This window comes from Anas acuta, chromosome 8, assembly GCF_963932015.1.
Source record: "Anas acuta chromosome 8, bAnaAcu1.1, whole genome shotgun sequence".
Lineage (NCBI taxonomy): Eukaryota > Metazoa > Chordata > Aves > Anseriformes > Anatidae > Anas > Anas acuta.
Window position 1 is genome coordinate 31,633,728 of NC_088986.1, and position 18,833 is coordinate 31,652,560.

General features: G+C 38.7%; 1 protein-coding gene across 8 annotated transcripts in view; it reads left to right on the forward strand.

The window, feature by feature from the left end:
* The first annotated feature begins 10,479 nt into the window (after positions 1-10,479).
* The window catches only part of TGFBR3 (transforming growth factor beta receptor 3), a 130,314-nt gene continuing 121,960 nt past the window's right edge, over positions 10,480-18,833 (forward strand). For 2 of the 8 annotated variants that reach the window (XM_068690985.1, XM_068690984.1), the window contains exons 1-2: positions 13,505-13,713; positions 14,125-14,288. The gene's annotated coding sequence lies outside the window, so the exon portion shown is untranslated. Of the gene's footprint in view, positions 10,543-13,503; positions 13,714-13,736; positions 13,894-14,124; positions 14,289-15,249; positions 15,439-18,833 lie in introns of those variants that run through there. The other 6 variants (XM_068690986.1, XM_068690990.1, XM_068690982.1 and 3 more) reach the window with 6 other exon arrangements.

The window sequence follows — 18,833 nt, forward strand, 5'->3', positions numbered from 1 at the left end:
TAATTGCTGATCTTGATAGAAGTATTTGTATTGTAAACTGTAACTTATGTCCCTATCTTGTCCTCTGTGTTACTATTTACTAGAAATTATTATCTAGGAAAAATGAATAAATGAAAATCTTATTTAATTTTTTCATATTGCATCTCATTAATTTTAAAGTGTAGCTGTAAATTCTATTAAAATGTGGTAATAATTGTGAACGAATTTATAGACAGTTGAATAGATTGAGGAGTTGAAGTGGAATCTCACAGAATACGAAAGATATTCTGTGACAGAACTACCTGCATTAATTATAAATTTTGAGAAGTGTTAGGTGTTGATGGAAGCAGTGAACAGGGATGGACTTAATTAGGGTTGCCACAGCAGTTTGTAGGTATGAGGGTTATGACAGTGTACAGAAGCTGGAACCAAGGAAATATTGCAGAATAAGCACCTGCTTATCAGCCGTGCTATCAAGAAAAATGAAACACTGAGAGAAGTCTCAGATTGGTTTCTTATGCAAAATCTGCTTGTCTTCAGGTAATATTGTCCTGTAATGATGGTCTAAGGACTTGAGCAGATTTTACAGCCTGAAGAAATCCTGTCTTGTCTGTATGACTTTACACAGAATATGTAAATTTCACAGGTGGTACTCAGCTGTAGTTTTCAGCAAAAATTAGGTAGGAACATAAATAATTCTAGTATTTCATGAAATATGAATAAAGGCCTATTCAATACTTTCTTTTTGTGGAGGCTCATGGGAAACCTAAATTGAATGGTGTTGCTGAAGCTCTTTTGAAGAAACATTCTTTTAAATTTTTAACATGCCACGTCCCTTTGCGTTAGTTTAAAATAGTTTTCAATTCTCTCAGTGTTCCCTTATGATTGAAAATTTTGTCAAATGCCAGTCCTCTCATGTGCAAAGTTTTCAAGAAGGGCAATTGTACTTGTCCTGAAATTGTTAACTGTGCTGGAAGCATTTCAATTCTCTGCATTGCTGTTTCTCATTATTACAGAAGGAAATGGTGCTCTTTAACTGTTTGGCAAAATGTTTTGCCCCGAAGTAGAATTATAGAGATATTGTTAACTTGTCTATTTGACATCTCCAAACACAGAAAGCCCAAGAGCTGTTACTTGCTAGACATCCTGAATTCCCTGTATGTCCATCCATGCAAGTGGCTTTCCTTGCATCACATCACTGTATTGTAAAAGTAACTGGAATGGAAAAGACAGAGTAACTATCACGTAGGGCAGTAAGATCTGCTGCAACATCTTTCTTACCCCAAATTACAGCAGGCTACAGAATAATCAGTTTAGTCAGAAAAGTGAAAAAGCACAGGAAAGCTTTCAAATTGAGAGAGATGAAAATTTCTCATTGAGATAATTACATACCTTAGCTAAATAAGCTGAGCCATGATGCAACTATTCTTTTACAAAATAAGAGCTCTTCCTGCTCTGACTCATCCACATTTGCTATTTGCTTTTTCTTGCAGAATATGATGAAGATAATCATGAAACTGAAATGTTTTGCATTCAAAACTGAACTTATTTTTGATAATATGAATATTTTCCTTGGGCAAATCATTATTTCAGGATACTGTTTGTCTAGAGTTTAGTGGGATCTAGAGAAGAGTTAACAGTGATGAAAAGAAACAAAACCAAACTTGATCAAATTTGTCATACTGTTAAGTAAATAATCAAGCATTTTAGAAAAGATAGAAATTCTTCTGCTTCAGACTCTTGGAGACTAGAAAAATCTTTATCTGGGACAGATGTGACCCAACTACTGCTTGCAAAGGTCCTTGAACTTTTTATGCAACAGCTATGGCCAAGGACAGAGCTCTGCACCAGCTGAACCACAGGTCTGGTCCAGTACAACAGTTATTATTCCTCCATTCCCATCGCAATGATTCCCTCACGGTGTTGACCATAGTCCTTAGGGTGCCTTGACACCAGGAATCTGTGGATGGACATGTGTGAAGAAGGCATTTTCCTAGTTTGTAACAGGTAACAGAAGTCCAGTTTGACTGTCTACAGTGCCCTAGCTTGTAAAAGAACCAGGAGAGCACTACTAGGTAGATCTTGGCATAGTTGCTTGGGACTGGAGAAAGGGAGTAGTGGACCATCTTCTGTTAGCCTCCTCTGTGGGTGTCTGGGAGACTCCAGGTGTGTCTTTTCTTTGCTTATCTGCTCCCTTACAGCAAACCTTGATGACAAGACAAAATTGGTGTTCCTGGGCACAGTCTACTGTCTTTTTGCTGGTAAAAACGCTGACTGGCATCCTAATGAAAATCTAACTGATGCAATCAAATTATCTCCTGTTGGTGACATGTGGTGACAGATCTCTTCTGTGTTGACACACACTGTGAACAATTTATTTTCATTTGTATAGGAAATATGTCACCTCTAGTGTACCCTTGCATCAGAGATACTGTTAAGAGTTATCTGGTAATTAAGAACAAGCATGAAGATCAAATGTTAACTTTAATTTATACAAATAATTTATATTTAACAGCTTCTATGAATGAAACTATCTGCAACTGAAGTTTTACAGTAAATAAGACATTCAGCATCTTAGTATTTATTGCTGAAGTATGACTAATTTCATATTATGCTATTTACTGTGAAAGCTGGATGCACTTAAACTCTCCTAGATGTATATGAGCTGACCAACTTGGATGCATTTTCATTCTCTGTTTTTGGCAGTGATTTTATATATTCTAAACAAAAACTCCTGTCTTTTCACATTACTGTTGTATATCTGAATTCAAGTATCTCTTATAATATTGAGTGTGTTTTTACTTGCTCTATCATTGGCATTTCCAATAGTTGCGTGGTGGTGATTTGGAACCTAAATAAAGACATCTCTAAAGTATAATGGTAAAATCAGAAGAAAAATGGAGTGTGGTACTGAGAAATTTGGCCCCTTTTACACCCTTCACCCCTCCCTGCCTCCAGGGCTGAAGTTGGCTGAGCCACAACTAGTTTAGTTGAGAAGTTTGTTCACAGCCATATGCATGGGACTTTTATTCTGCATATGTTACAAATAATAGCTTTGGACTAATAGGAAGATCCTAGAATCTTACCCTGACATCTGTAAGTCATTATTAGAAGTTACATTCCTGGTCTGAGGATCTCTCCAGCTTTCCCCTCCTCCCATATCTCTGCTGGAAAAAAAAGCCAGCCCCTGTATGTTCCTATATCTCTTATAGTAGCTAAGAGGGATAATCCTCAGGTGGTAGAAGTCTTATCTCTCTCCTATCAACAGTGGCTTATCTACATGACAACTGCTGCAATAATAGGGAAGAAAAAAAAAACTGAAAAAATAAAAACAACTTTTGTGAGAGAAAATTATCTAGTGAACTAGATATATCTATCTAGTTTAAATGCTGAAGTTTGCAGGCTTTTAAATCTGGTGTGACCTGATTCAGCCACTCTTACTCAAGTCATATAATGTACAAATCGTCCCAATAAGTAGAGCTAACAGGGCAGAGTGTTCAGCTGAGTAATGTGGAGTCCTACAAGAAACAAAAGGCAGCATCCTACAACAAAGTATGTACTTGTCTTTGCTGATTTTGGCTCGATTGGTATCTTTGAGTGTTGATCTTTGGCTAGTATGTGTTTACTAGTACCAACAGGAGATCTGAGCTCATGTAAACTGAAATCGTGAGTGGTTCCAACTTGCATCTCTCCAGGTAGATGACCTCATTAGGGCTTTAGTCAACACAACTAAAGTCACAATACAAACAATTTCATTAACTCAGAGTGGAACAATTTACAGACATACTGGTAAACACATCAGTAATTTGTTGAACTGAGGCTTGACGAAGATATGCACTGTAGATTAAGTTTCCTAAAAACTTGACAGGCAAAGATGGGTAAGTTGGTACCCTAAACCAGAGCATCAGAATAATCCATACACTGTTCTAGCATGTAGAACAAACATGTTAATACTAAAAGTAGGAAAGTAAAGCCACTTTGTAATTTTTTTGGACGTGTATACAGAAAAGAGAGAGAAGAATGCAATCATAATATATTGCAATGAAAACATTTTGTGAAATTTCTCAAATTAGCTGATAGTTTTTTGCAAGCTCTCTTGTCGGACCCATAAATAAGATGAAAATTATTTTTGCTAATTTTATTAAATTGAATGGAAAAGTTTAATCTGACCAGTTTTAGTGTATGCGGAAAATGTGTGGTAGATGACTGTGAAAGACTTGCAGACAATTTCTATGTGCGATTGATTGTGTCTTTCTTTGTACATACTAACATTAAAATCCAAGTGATAACACATTTCTACATCACATAGTTCATGAAAATGTGATTAAATGTGCAGTATCTGCATGTGCAGTATCTGCATTTGTTGGCAGATGAAAGATCGGAGCAGATAGAAGTATTTCTCATTTAAATGGATATTTTTTTTTAATAACCAAGAAAGAAGGTATTCTTTTACTGTACTTAGCTATATATACTTTGTTGTTTAAAATTTCCCTGACTGTATTAATAGTATAGCAAGCCTTCAACTAATATCATTTGTGGTGGGCGTGGGAGTGAGGACCTCATAGTTGGGTTTGGGAATATCTACCACGGGAAATCTCTTACAAAATAACTGTTACTTCATGCAGCGCGGTCCGTTCCAAATGCTAACAATTTACTCTTCAGATATTTTTCATGAGCCTTGCAGATAAGATATCTCTGTGGGGATTGATCTAGCTGCATTTAGACAACTAAGCTTTCACCAGAGATGGGGAAATCACCCCACCTTTCTTTCAATTTGGTGGTAGAATATTAACGAGGGAAGTGTTAGTCTCTGGAGCTTCCCCCACCCTTTAACACATCAGATTCATATTAGCAATATTTACTTTCTAGAAGGGTGACTCAATTTCAGCTGTTTTCAATTTTTGCTTATAGCACCCTGGAGAAAAATGTATATACATGTAGCAATTTACATTTTCATTTCTACATTTTATTGCAATGGAGCTGGTCACAATGTCATAGTAACAGTTACTCTGCAGATTCAGTTTTGACAGCATTTGATTCTTTGCCATAGTGGAGGTGGCTGAAAGGCTTGCTCATGTTAAGAACTGGTAAACCTACAATTCTGAATAATTAACTGCTATTATTTTATTGTCAGAAGTTAAGCAGAAGGCATTTGTCTTTATTTAAAGTTTTTTTTTTTTTTTAAATAAATTAAATATTCAGTGCATTATTTTGCTTCAGGACTTTTACATGTATATGCATGTTATATTCAATAGTATGTGCAATGTGTAAAGACAATTTTACAGCTTCTACAGCTGTTCACCACATGTGTGGCTGCACAGGGAAAACAAGTATGAGCTAAGAATGCTCCCCAACTTATGCCTCTATGAGAAATGTATATAGTTATAGTAAAAAAATCTACATATAGATTAGTAGTTAATAAAATGCTAATAGTTACCAAGGACAGAGTTTTGAATAGTGCAACAAACCTGTATTTCAAAAACTACAATTGGAAGAGGTAATTCTACTAAACTGCTGAATATGTTGGTTGGGACTTTTTTTTTTTTTTTTTAGCCACAGAATAGAACAAACACACAAAAACTAACAGAGGCTTTAGTTTTACTACTCAGGATGGGAATTGCTCTTAAACATTAACTGTATTTCTTGTAATTAGAAAAGAGAGCAGCCCAATCATATTTTTGTCTGTCTTTTGTTAACTTGGAATAACAGATACTATGTTAGCCTTTCTGCTGTAAGGATGGTTTAGTTTGTTGCCATCACACTTTTTTGTAAAAGAAAATATATTGTATCATAGAAACCACTCTTGGTTTTGACTTAGAAGTGTTCTAATAGTTATGCTGAATAAGTCTATTTTATCATAAATGTATGTGGTATTTATCATGCAACTGTTCAGAAATGACCTTAGTAATCCCTTCTACATTAAAGAGAATTTGGTACCTTTTATATTTCTACCTTTGAAGTTTTGGACACAAAGAATTCAGTTGTTTTCAGGGATCAGAATTCCATTCCATACAATAAAATATGAGTGCTGTTGAATATTTTTACCTTAAAGAACTAAAACCATTTTAGCAATAAATGTAAATGGAAGATGTCATCTCCTCTGGTATACCTGTATCACACACAAGCGTATAGATGTGTAAGGCTCTAGGTGTACTGAAAGAGTTGTTTGTGTGTGGTTTTTTGTTTTTTTTTTCAAGAGAAGAAAAAGGACTGCAGAGAAGGGATCGTACAGTTTCTTGGTGGACAGTCAGTTCTCCCTTGCAGAAGGACAGTACAAAGCCTAGACACCATGTTGAGTCAAAATAGGAACAGAGAGAGGCAGAGCGGTACGTGGATGTTGTTTCACCCCTATGAAGCAGAGATGTTAAAATGTTTTGTGAGTTTGAATTCACTCTGAACTTGAACATTTTGGAACAGTATTAGAAGCGTCTTTCTGACAGGCAGAAAATATTAGTGCTGCCAGTGTCCTGCAGTATCTTGTCCTAAATTTTCTCTGGTGCATTTGGATGACTGTAGAACAGTTAGACTGAAATTGTGTCCTACGAGGTATGTGGGGTATGTCTACTTAAGCGTTTTCAGATAGGATCAGGAGCAGGCTTTGGAATTGAACTTTCTGGTCATTCCCACCCATGGGGGTTTGGTTAATGCGATGGAGCAAGTCTTAGTACACAAATGGGATGACTCCTGGGTGAAATTAACTGTGACCTAGAAGCACACAACATGCTCCAGCAACTAGCAGGTGTGCAGTTCATACTCGAAATGAATGGAAATAAGTATCCCTGAACTGTGTATAGTGTAGATATCAGATCCCAACACACAGATTTTGTTCCGTTGAGCCCTTTCTATTGTATTGCACTAGTTTTTAATAAAGATACACCCGCAGTCTGTTCATTAACACATCTTGCTTTAAAAATAACAAACAAAAATACGATTATGGGAATTTGTTCTTGTATCTCATGTTCCTTCTGGAATTAATTACTGCTCATTAACAAAGTGGTTGGTCTATTTCATGTGAGAAACAGGATGAGACAGACGGAGGCCAGCCAATATTCTTTAGCATGAGGCCTTTCTCACCCTCATAGTAATAGTTCTGTGGCTCATTCATTAGGAACAACTTTCAGTGTAGTTAACTATTCTGTTTCTTTTGACTCTTGATGTTATATACATAGATACCTGGGTATACTGGTATCTGAACATCATGTGAAAGTGTGTTCTCTTTGCTGACAGTGTAACAAGGACCTCATCAGTTTATAGAATTTCCTGTATTTGGCTACATCAGTATATTTTCTAGGGTAGGTAAATGTTGTCCTTCCATGCTTTAAAAAGGTATATTGCATATAATTATTTTTTGTTTATTTTTTTTACAAATAGCAAGTGAAAGAAATGAAGTATTGAAAAGAAAATGCAAGCACTTGTTGTTGCTTAGCAATCTTGGTATCTTAAACCTTGTTCAAGCTGAATATTTTAGATACATTTTGATAAGTTCAAAAAAGCAGACATTTTTCAGTATGAACTTAGAAGCCTCTTGCAGTGGTGGACACCTACCATTCCACCTCAGAAAAAAGATTTTGGTGCAGATGGAGCTCCCAGTTCTCAGAATGAAACTAATCCTTAAGCAACAGCAAAATCAAAAGGCTTGAATAGAAAAATTACTAGATATATAAATTCATGATCTCTGCTAAAAGTATAACTTGTCCTTGATTGCCATTTTTTTCTTTTTGACCATGGCTTTCAACAGCAATGTGTTTTTTTTTTTTTTTTTCTCAGATAAACGTCAGATGATTCAACAGATGCACAGCTCAGACATGCTGACCGTAAGCAACCTGTTTTGTACAAAAGGTTCTCTCTGTGATAGAGCTGGGCCTGGATTGTCCCCGCTTTTAAGCGATGTCCATGTGGTAACATTGGGAAGATTCCTGAGGGGCTTCTGGCTCTGACGCATTTAGCTTCCTTCAGCTTGTTATCAACTTCATATTTGACATTGCCAGTTCAGTGGAACAGATAATTCAGAAATATACCACACAGTTGTCAATGTTAAGTTGCGCAAGGCAGGGGATGTTGGTGGGTTACAGGAAGCAGCTGTGAGAATTACCAAGGCTTGTGTTTGGGCCCTTAGCGAGGAATACTAATGAAACTACAGCTAGTTGAGAATACTTGGGACTGTTTGTGAACTGATGCTTCGTGTCTTTGTCTTCAGATCTGTTCTGTGATTGGTGTTATTGGCTAATTTGTTTTCAGTTGCTTTCGATTTATCTCTGCAGACTTCTGTGTTGCAAGATTGTCTTTCTCCACAAGCACCACTGTCACTAGTGCAGTCAAGAGATGTGCTTGAAGCGATGCTTATTCCCATGCAATTGCCCTGGATTGCCAGTTTCTCACAAGGGTTCTCTTCTCCAGAACTCAGCCTTTCTCCCAGATGCAGAACCTGTCCTGCTGTCTGCTTAGTCTGGCTTTGCTAAGCATCTAAATGCTCTGGTAAGACCATTCTTTTCTTCCTGAGGAAAGTAAAGATGTAGATAGGAAGGGGGCTGGGCTGTTTTTTGTCTCTTTCTTTCTTGAGATCTCTTGATCTTTTGTGTGTTTGAGAAGGAAAAAGAAGCTTGTGTTTGGCTTTTTTAAATGTGTGAATAGGAACAAAGAGTGGATTTTGATAGCAGTTTGCATGCATCGGCTCTAAATAATTGATACTTTATGAATCAATGTATGACATGAAAGTCTTCAGCAGAAAATCATGTGTCAAATCTAAGTATAAACCCTTCAGATATTATATGTACGCACTTGTCTTACATCTCCTCTCAGACTCTATGAAGGACTGCTAAGATTGATAGGTCACATTCCCTGGCACATTTGTTATTCTTATCCCAAGGATGATGAACTCGCACATGGGAAAAAATAAACAAATATCCAGCATAAGGCATTAATCAGTAACAGTCTAAGGCAAAATAATGAATATAACGTACTACAGGTCACTTGGAGAGAAGAAATTGAGACCCAATACTTACAAAAAAGACTCTAATTCTTATATGCATACAAAAAGACAAAAGAATATGTCCTCTGAAATAGTATAAAAAAAAAAAAAGTATAGTATATGTGAAAGAATAACTTACATTAATTCGTAATTCTAGCTAGATTTAAACTGAAAGCTACATAGGAAAGTGTAAAATTAAGCATTTTTACACATTTATTTTGTAGTATTCTATAGGAGTAATTCTAAAACTAACCAGGAATCAGCAGCACAGAATTCCTTCCTTGAAGTTTTGGAGATCAAACAAGAAATAAGAAACTACTCTGATTCCCAAATCCAGAAAACTTGCCATGGATTGGTATTTAAGTTCCTATCTAATGTGTTTAATTAGGTGACTTTTCTTTATGGGGCAGCAGTTTTGGAAGCAGAACATATACTGAAAAGATAATTAGCTTGTTCCACTTAAAAATGTCAATTTTGGTCCCCAAAATATCTTAAGACGTTCATAAGGTTATACATTAAACGAACAATCTCATGACCTCCTTGCCCTCAAGCCCCTTTGCAAACAGACTGATAACGAAGTGTTAGCTTTATTTAATAAAACAAGGACTTGTTTTATTTTTAAATTCAGATGAAATATTTTCTAAATTCATTGGGATTTATAGGTAGATTCTGAACATCTAGCCAGTTTTATTTCAGAACAGAGCTGCAGCTTAAGCAGTCTTATTTCAGGTATTTTTACTGTGCTGGATGAAATTTAATTTATAAAAGATCATGACTGTATACGTACCTGCTTGATTTATCTCTGCTTCATTTGGGAGGCTGTCTGTACTTGAATCTCCTTCCATTTCTGTGTCGTGACCCAGTGGACTGTGACTTGCAGTCAAGTCAGTTTTGGAAGACATGAAAAAAAAATTGAAACAAATCAACAAAAGATCAAAAGAGCTAAAAGAAAATATCCAGGCCACAAAACCAATACAAAGTGTCAAGCTTCAGTGTTCAATTATTTTGTGTATTTTTTTCTTTCTCTTACCTTAGCTAACATAAGTTATTAGCTCTTTAGGCAACAGCTTTGTCTTGATGTTTTTCAGTATAACCTTTGGCACCATGTGGATATTATATAAATAAAAAATAATAAAGTAATTAGACGTTTGTATACACTAGAAGATCTTAGCTTGTGGTATTTACATCTTGGCTGCAAAGAATTCCATCCATAATACGGTCCCAAAACCACAAACATGCAGTATGCTTTTAAAGTTGAAAACAGAATACAGCAATCTGGGACCTGATACTGCAGACCACATGTGCAATTTTAGTCGTATGTATACTTTCATAGTTTAAGTATTCACAGAGGTGAATATGAGTTATTTAATATGTGGGCTTTAATGTGAAAGTTTGTGTATGTCATTTAATATTTTTTTACAACCTCTATTAAATTCTAGGTGTTTTATGATCAAATCTGAAGAGAATTGTCCAGAACTAAAAAGTTTTAAAGTCACCTATTGACTTCTGCCTATTTGACTAGGTTTTGGATTTGGCTCTAAACAGACAATGTGCAGTGTGGGATCCAGCCAGAAAGAAGTGATTGAACAGTGAAGGTATGCTAGTTTCATATTTTTCTTGTTTGATCTTTTGTTGATTTTTTTTTTTTTTCCCCTTCTCTCATACAATCTCTTTCTTTCCTCCCTCTTCTGGTCGGTTGTGTTTGCACTTGTTAGGTTGAGGGCCTATAAATACCTTATCAGAAAAACGTAAGGGGCATATCAGATCCAGTCAAAGTGGAGTGCTGGGTATAGGGGAGTTTGTGCAAGGCATGCAGGTAAGAGAAGGAGGCACAAAGGGGATGGTTAGTCACGCTGGAGTTTTGTTAGTTTTTTTTTCTCCCTTTTTTATTCTGGAATCTTTGGGACTGTGTTGTTTAAATTTAGATATGTAGCATGAATTTTGAGCTCAAAACCCATGGTACCTTCCAGAATAGGGTTGTATATGACTTGATTATACTTGGAAGTTTTCCAGATTTGCTGCAGCACTTGAAATTAATTCCCTGTCTTAATCCAAGGTAACTTTCAAGTGTAGACAGGCCTAACAGTTCAGCACTAACATTTACTTAACTTTGGCAAAAGTTCCAGGTGTTCAAGGAATGCAGAATCATTCAGTAAGGAATGCAGAATTTTACCTCATTCATTTGTATTAATGAGTTATTTCCTAAGAGGCTTTTGATAGCTTAATTTTGGTAATTGAACCTTCAAATTAAAGGTTGTATAGACAAAGTCATAAAACTACCTGTAAGTAAGAGTTAGTCCTTACTAATGTCTAAGAATCATTTCTGTGATCTTGAAATACTTTGGTAGGAAAATATTTTCATACTAAGCTGATCATTTATGGAATTAATTCTGCTTTCAGAATTAGAATATCCCAGTCAATATGGAAATTAACATTTTGTAAGGCTGTATACCCTCTTACTTCTTTTGGTGGGTTAAGCACTTTTAAATAGTGTTAGGATAGTGTTAAATAGTGTCAAGTGATCATCCAATGCCTACATACTGCAGTAACTATTCTGAGTATACTTCTGCTTGTGGCAATGGGTTCATCATGAGAACATGTTCATTAGCAGGAATCATATTCATTGTTGTACTAACTACAGCATGTAGTCTCTAGCTCTATGTTTAGTTCCAAAGCCCCAGTCTAGCATCATTACTGAAGCCAGATATGATTCTGAGTTCCATAGAGTTGTGGAGATTACCCAGGCAATAATGATTTTGTATGGCAACGTTTTGAGAACAAACTAGTTCTAATTCTGTTGTTAAACTCCAGTGTACTAAAAAATGTTAGTTTATGTGAAATTTGATTTCACAGGAAGATGAACAGCGCGGCTTTAGTTCAAAAAAATAAGCATTGGCTTACTATAGATAACACTATGATTGTCAATAGTTTCTGCTTAAAATTATGTGCTTCAAGTTATTTGCTGAATCAGTGGTAAATGTGCTAAGTGTCTTGCACAGCTGAGCTCCTTGCTGGGTAGCCAATGTGTCAAGCACTCAAGAATGTGGCTGATGGCAAGGCTGTTAAGCTTCTGCAAATCCAGAGTAATGTGGGTTGCATCTGTACATTATAACTGTGATCTTTGGGTTTAGGCTGACCAAGGCTGGGCGATCTACGCAGCTTAGAACTGTAAAGATTCAAACAAAATAATATGGAATTGTATCCACGTTAATAAAGCCCGTCCCTGAAAAGGATTGGTTAGTTAGATTGGTTGTCACTTTAGTGCATTGATAGTGCTTCTTAATCAGCAGTTCTTAACCATCATCACTGATAATGGTGAAAACAATTTGTCTGTGTACAAAGAACTTGATTTTTCCAAGACTTGTGCATGCATTTCATACACTTGAACAGCTCTGATGGCTGCTCATTTGAATGAGTGTAACCTGTTTAATTTAATCTTTGCAGAATTGGGACCCAAGTGAGTCTTTAAAATAACAAAAACCACTGGTCTACTTAAAAGTTTCAGTCCCATTTTTAATCACTACTCTGGAATTTCAGGTAGCAGAGGCAAAGCAGACACAATATGCCTTGAAAAGTGTTGCTTTTGGTGCTGTAGAATATTAATTTTCTTCTTTGTTAAAGGGACTTCCCCCACCTTGACATCTCCTTGCAAAAATTTTGCATCCTACATATAGACTTAGAATGATAAGAGAGGATTATATCATGTTCCAACATGCCCAACTTTTCAAATACTTAAAAATAAATCAAAAAATGTGTAAGTGGGTTTAGGCTGCCAATGGGCAGCCTGAACTTGTATTGTACTTGTTTCTGCAAGTTTTATAAGCCTGTTCACTGAAATATTTAATGCAAACTGAATGCTTGTTATAGCAACCATTGATTTACTTGCTAAAGGTCTTATGCACAGATAATGTAAACGTTTTGAGGCCCAGTCTTTGTGAGGTGCCCGGCGCTTCCCAAGACTAAGCTGTTTACTGAGCTTATGTGCAGAGCTGTGTGTGACCCATCCAAATGGGGAGAAATCACAATTAAGCGTAGGTGGCAATGTATCTTTGTGGGTTGCAAACTGGCATTTTCAAGAGTGGGCATTGTTGGAACTCTTAGTGCACTTCTTGAACTCATATATCACTATAAAAAAAAATAAATAATAATAATAATAAAACGATTAAATTAGTCTATTCCTGCGTGTTCTCCGTAGAAATACAAGAACATTTGCTTGTTCGGGTAATAACGTGATCAGGGCTCATTTCTGTGAGGGGAGTTAAGGCTTGCGAAGCGCCAACGGTGCCAGGCGTTAGCACCGCTGTGAGGGGCCGTGAGGGGCTCCGGGCCGGCGGGGCAGCACCGCCCGGCCGTGGGGACCCCGGGAGCCCCCCTCGAGCACACTTCCCCCCTCACCCTTGCTGCGCGACGAAATCGCTTCGGCGCTGCGGGGAGCGGAGGGCCGGCAGGGCCGCGGAGGGCGGAGGCAGCGGCGGGGCCGTGACGGCGCCGTCCCCGCCCCGCGCCCAATGGCGGCGCGGCCCCGCCTCAGCCGGCCCGGCCCGGCCCGGCCCCGCCGTGTGCGCCGCGCTGCCGCCATGGGGTTACTGCTGGGCTGGGGGCCGGCCGGGAGCCACCGCCTCCTCCTCCTCGCCGCCGCCTCCCGCGCACCGCGGGCCGGGCAGTAGCGGCCTCGGCGAGGGCTGCCCTCCCGCGCCGCCCATGGCGTAGCCGCGCTGCTGCGCGCCTGCCCCCGCAGGACGCGGCGCGGACAGAGCCGCTGCCAGGTACTTACGGCCGCTGCTACCCCGGGCCGGGCGGGGCTGCCGCCGAGGGGAACCCCGGTGCCTGTCACCCCTCGGGGCCGGCGCGGCGGGGGGCGAGGGCTGACAGCGCCCGTCGCGCCCCGGTGTCGGCGGGCAGGCCTGTGGGAGGCACGCCGGAGCTCTGGAGCAGGCAAGCTGCAGGTGTCCCGGGGTGGCCGGGGCGTCAGCGTGTGCTGGGCGGGGGGCCGCGGCGGTGACAGACGGGTGTCAAGCGCAGCGCTCCGCAGGTGTCGGTGCCGCGGTGCGGTTTGGGGTCACCGTACCCGCTGCGAGGCCAGCCGGTGAGATTATTAACGTGGGAGCGTTGTGTGAAGTTGGTGCTTGAGGAGGTAACGCAGGCCGGTACCGTGCTGCTTCTCTACAACTTCACAGGGCAGCGGCTTCTCAGCGGGATTTTCGCCGCGTGCTTCGCGGTTGATGCGCTGGAGTCGGTTGACTACGGCCTTTTGAGCACGCCTCCCCTAGCAGCCCTGCGGCGTTCAAGTCAGGGGGACATCAAGTAACTTCTTGAACTTTCCTCGGTTTCAGCCGTGCTTGTAAGTCCAAAGTTACTGCCACTGAAGACAGGCAGTGTTGAAGATGATGTGTATGGTCCTTGTACAACTCCAGGTGTGGTGTATGGTTATGCCTTTTCCATGTGCTGGCGATGTAACCAGGTGCAAATGTACTTACTTCAGTTCTGTGAAGCTGTAGCTGCTATAGTTTGGCTGCTGTCACTTAGTATTTTCTTCTCAAATGCATTATCATCATCACAGTTCAGTTTTAATAGCAGCCTCTTAACTGGGTTTGTAAAACTTTGCATTGAGTTTAGAGGAGAAAGACTTGGACGATTAAGTGCCATGATTTTGTTCTGAGACAGAAAGAGACTCGACCAGGAAAATTTCTATACCAAACTAGGTATTTTGGATGATGCCCACTAGGCTGATACCAGCCCCCTGCTTGGGATGGATCCTGCAGTAGATGGGGGAGCCTCCCGCTCTTGGACAGGACTTGTGGTACCATCTGGGTTCTGCTCACAGGGACCTGCAGCCTCGGACAGGGAAGACCTTAAGACTCTGTGTGCTAATACAACTAATTCTAAAGACATGTATCTGTCTGTTTACTGCTTTTTGCTGGGAATACTTTGTTTCCTTGCAGTCCACACAGTTTTTCCATGAACCCCAGAGACAACATAAGTTAGTAGCTGGATTTTAATTAGCACTGCACAGGTGTCCTGCCAAAGCATTTCCGAGAGCATTAGCAAAACCTTCTTGGCAGATGAATATTCCTTGAAGAGCTCCAGCTTAACTCAAGGAAGCTCACAGGGTTGGAATCCCAGCCGAGCAGGAACATGGCTGCCCAGGACACAGACCTGAGCCCATGCCGGGTGCTGCAGCTGTGCTTGGGTTCCCTGCCTGGCTGGGGGAGGAAGGGAGGGCCATGTCAGAGGGGGCAGGCTGTTGGCTTCCTTCAGTGAAGAGTCCTTTATTCTGTGACTTGCTTCCCCCAATTGTTTGTTGTACTCCAACCTTGTTAAGCTTAAAGTGACACTTCAAATTTTTTCCTCTTCTGCCCTGCTTTCTCTCTCTCTCTGGGGAGGTCTTGTTTGATTCTGACGCGTGTTTCAACTTTGGGTGTGTGTCCAGAGCCTCATCTAGTCACAGTGTGTAATGATGTGATTCCAGTGGATGTGATTCCTTTTAAAAAGTAAGTTCGAATTCTTATTTCTCTAGTATGCAAAACATCTCTTAGTACCCTAGCATCTTGATGCCTACGTCCAGGAACAGTGTTTTGAAGTTAATTGCTAACCAGCAGGGGGAACACAAAACATTGTCTCTGAAGTCTCTCTTCATACCACAGCTGCAGTTTGTTAAAACTTTGGGCCTGTACTTTTGATAGTATTTGTTTTAAATTGATACTCATCTTTTATTGGAAAAAAAAAGCATTAGAATAAATGCATTATTTTTGTACACATGCTTATTAGTTTGCTCTAATAGGCATGTTTACCATTCAGAAGAATGGAATTTTGCCATATTAGCCAGAACAGAACTTGATAAAATTAGACATTTATTTAAGTTAAATTTCTCTTTGAAAACATTTATTTTGGAAAACTATATTTTGAGTAATCCTGTAGAGCTGTAGACAATGCTAGAATATTTTGAAAGTAGAACTAAAGTTGAGTGTCAAAAAAGTTGTATTCTCACAAGAAACTATTTCCAGTATTTAGGGTTTCCATAAGAGAGAATGCTTTTAGTTATTCTCTTAGGTTTTAAGAAGTCACAACCAGCTTATTTTTGTAAAAGTCAATTGACACTCCTAGCGTGGATCAGTAATGATTTTTCCTTTTGGTTTATATTGGCATAACAATTGATTACTTCTTTTGTTCTCAAAATCAAGGTTGATAATCAAAGATTATCTTCATGACTCACATTGATCTGTATTGCTTTTCAATCTCTGAAGCCTGATGTACCCAAGTGACAAATACTTAACGTATGGATGTAAACAGATTGCTGAATGCTAAGTGGAGATGGGAATTACCGGGAAAGAGCTGACATGCTGCTAAGAGTCAAAGGCTCTTACCCTGCAGTAAATGTGAGATACCTTGCTGCTCGTACTTTGAGGGTAAGCAGTCTTTCACTGATGACAGGATAAAAACATACCTGGAGGCATTTGCCATGGAGCAGGAGGTTTGTCCCAAGACCACTAGTGACTGATAACAATTGTGTATTCTCATAGCCCTAGGTCTTAGAGCAAGTGAAGACAGTATATAATTTCACTGAAATGAACAGTCCCAGATCACATTTACAGGAAGGGGTAAGCTTCTCTGGTTGTATACTCATTGAATGGCTATGAGTATAAATGTTTTCCTTCCTGTAGTTTCAGCAACCAGGTATATACATGTTCCAATGGCTGCATATTCTTCTCTAGGAGCATTATCTGATGTTGCCAGACATTGATGGTACTAAAAGGTCCATGTTAATTTCCCTTTGCAGTCTCCCTCTTCTATCGTTTTTATTCTGATTATATCCATAGGGAATCACAAAGCTTTTATCCTCCGTACGTTTTTCTGAGATGTCGAAGTACCTAGTTCGTAAAGTCAATGTGAGACTTCTGCTTTAATTTTATTTGGAAATAGTGCTAAAGCTTTTCCAAATCTGTATTACAATTCTTTTGTCTGATACCTACAATAACATTCTGTTGACATTTAAGACATAAATTATGAAGTCATAGGCAGTTTATTATTAGAAAATGCTCTGTAGGATATAGCTTGCAAATATCTTTGGAATCACAGAACTTTTGATCTAATTCCACAAAATATTTGTGTATTATAAATAGACATTAGTTTCAGAGTAGTAATATTTGTGGGGATGAACAGTGGTATGCTAGTTTCTAGCCACTTCATGAGTAGAAACATGTTTTGCCATAAAAACGTACTAGCAAAGAAGCAGTGCAACTGCTTAGTTCGTAACTGTGGATTCTCATTTCCATGTGCTGGCAGTAATCCAGTTGAGCAGCATTTCTTGCACTATGACAGCGATGATTAACTCTCCAATAACCAAAATGAAACAACTTGAGATATTATTGAAGGAGGGACTTTAAAACTGCTACTTTGTCAGTATACATCCCCTATCTTTTCATTTCCTCTCTGCCAAAGTACATTTTTGAAAGAAAAACATCGTTTATGACCCTAAGTATCCAAATGGTCAAATTAGTCAACTTCAGCAGAGAACACTTTGTATTTTACATTGTGTATGCTATATTGATGAATTGTTTGGCTTACAAATAATTGTTTGGCAAAATATGATATTTATGATGTATAAGTTTATGATGTATTTATGGTGAAATAATTAATTTATTGCGGAAAACATGAAAGCCATTAGTCCATATCCATTCTATGAATAGTACTCTAAATTTAGCTGTAGCTGCTTATTGCTAACAAATTGAAATGCATTATATTTAATAATTCTTTTAAATGTTTTTTCTAACTTTAACAGATTAGTTGGCCAACTTCAGAATTTTATTTTGCTGTTGCAGCATGTTGTAAAATTCTGGGAGTCAGCTGGAAAGGGCGTCTGTTTCAAATAAGCTTAGTTCTGACCTTGCAAGAGACCTGTTTAGATTCTGGTAGAACAGCTTATCTGTAGGTCATGGGTCTGAAACAGGTTAATTATAGAGCTCACATATAGACCGTTGTTCTACACTGAAGGCAGTAGGAATTGTGAGACATAACGTTAATGATTTTGAAAAATAATGGAAATTCAATTACATTCTGATTTGATTTGTAAGCGTAGGCATTTCTGTTGGAAATCTTAAGTTCATTGTATGACAGGGACAGTTAAGAATAAATAAAAAAAAAATCTCAATTTATCAAGGGAGCTTACTGTGTAGTATAGATCTGCTGGATACATGTGGTTCCTTGCCAAGAAGCTGGAGGTGGATTGTAGAACTACATATCCTCTTTTGTCTTAGATTTATAGAAGTAATTCATTATGGTGTATTTGTTTTGGTTTTGGCAATGACTTGAGTGAAGCAAAATTGTGTTCTGATTTACAGTACAGCTGTTGCAGCATTTGGAAAGATAGGCTTTTTCTCCTATGAAGATTATTACATTAGTGGACCAAGTCTGTCCTCTGGTCTATGCAGCTTGTGTTATGCGATGGATGAGTTCCCCCTTTCTGGTATTTGAAATGACTGACATTCCTGAATTCTTGTTGATCAGTGATTTGGCTCACTCTCAGATAAGGTGCAGTGATTTTCTTTGTGCATACAAGATGCACAAATTATTTATATGAACTTAGGAATTCGTTGTGGCCTTCTATTTCCCTAACTTTGTGTTCAAAGCTTTTTGCAGTCTTTATGTATAGTTGTAATAAATGATGAGAGGCAGGAAATTCTGTACAATAAAAATTATATGGGAGTATATGTGCTTTCTGAGCAGAGTATGTCAGTGATACGTATCCTCATTGAAACAAATCCTCCTGACAGTGCTAATAAATGATAATTTTTATGAAATTAGTTTTGTCTCAACCTGAATGTTTCTCTGCCAAACAAATTAAATTACACTGGTTATTTGGCAGATGGTGAGGGGTTACTCCTACATA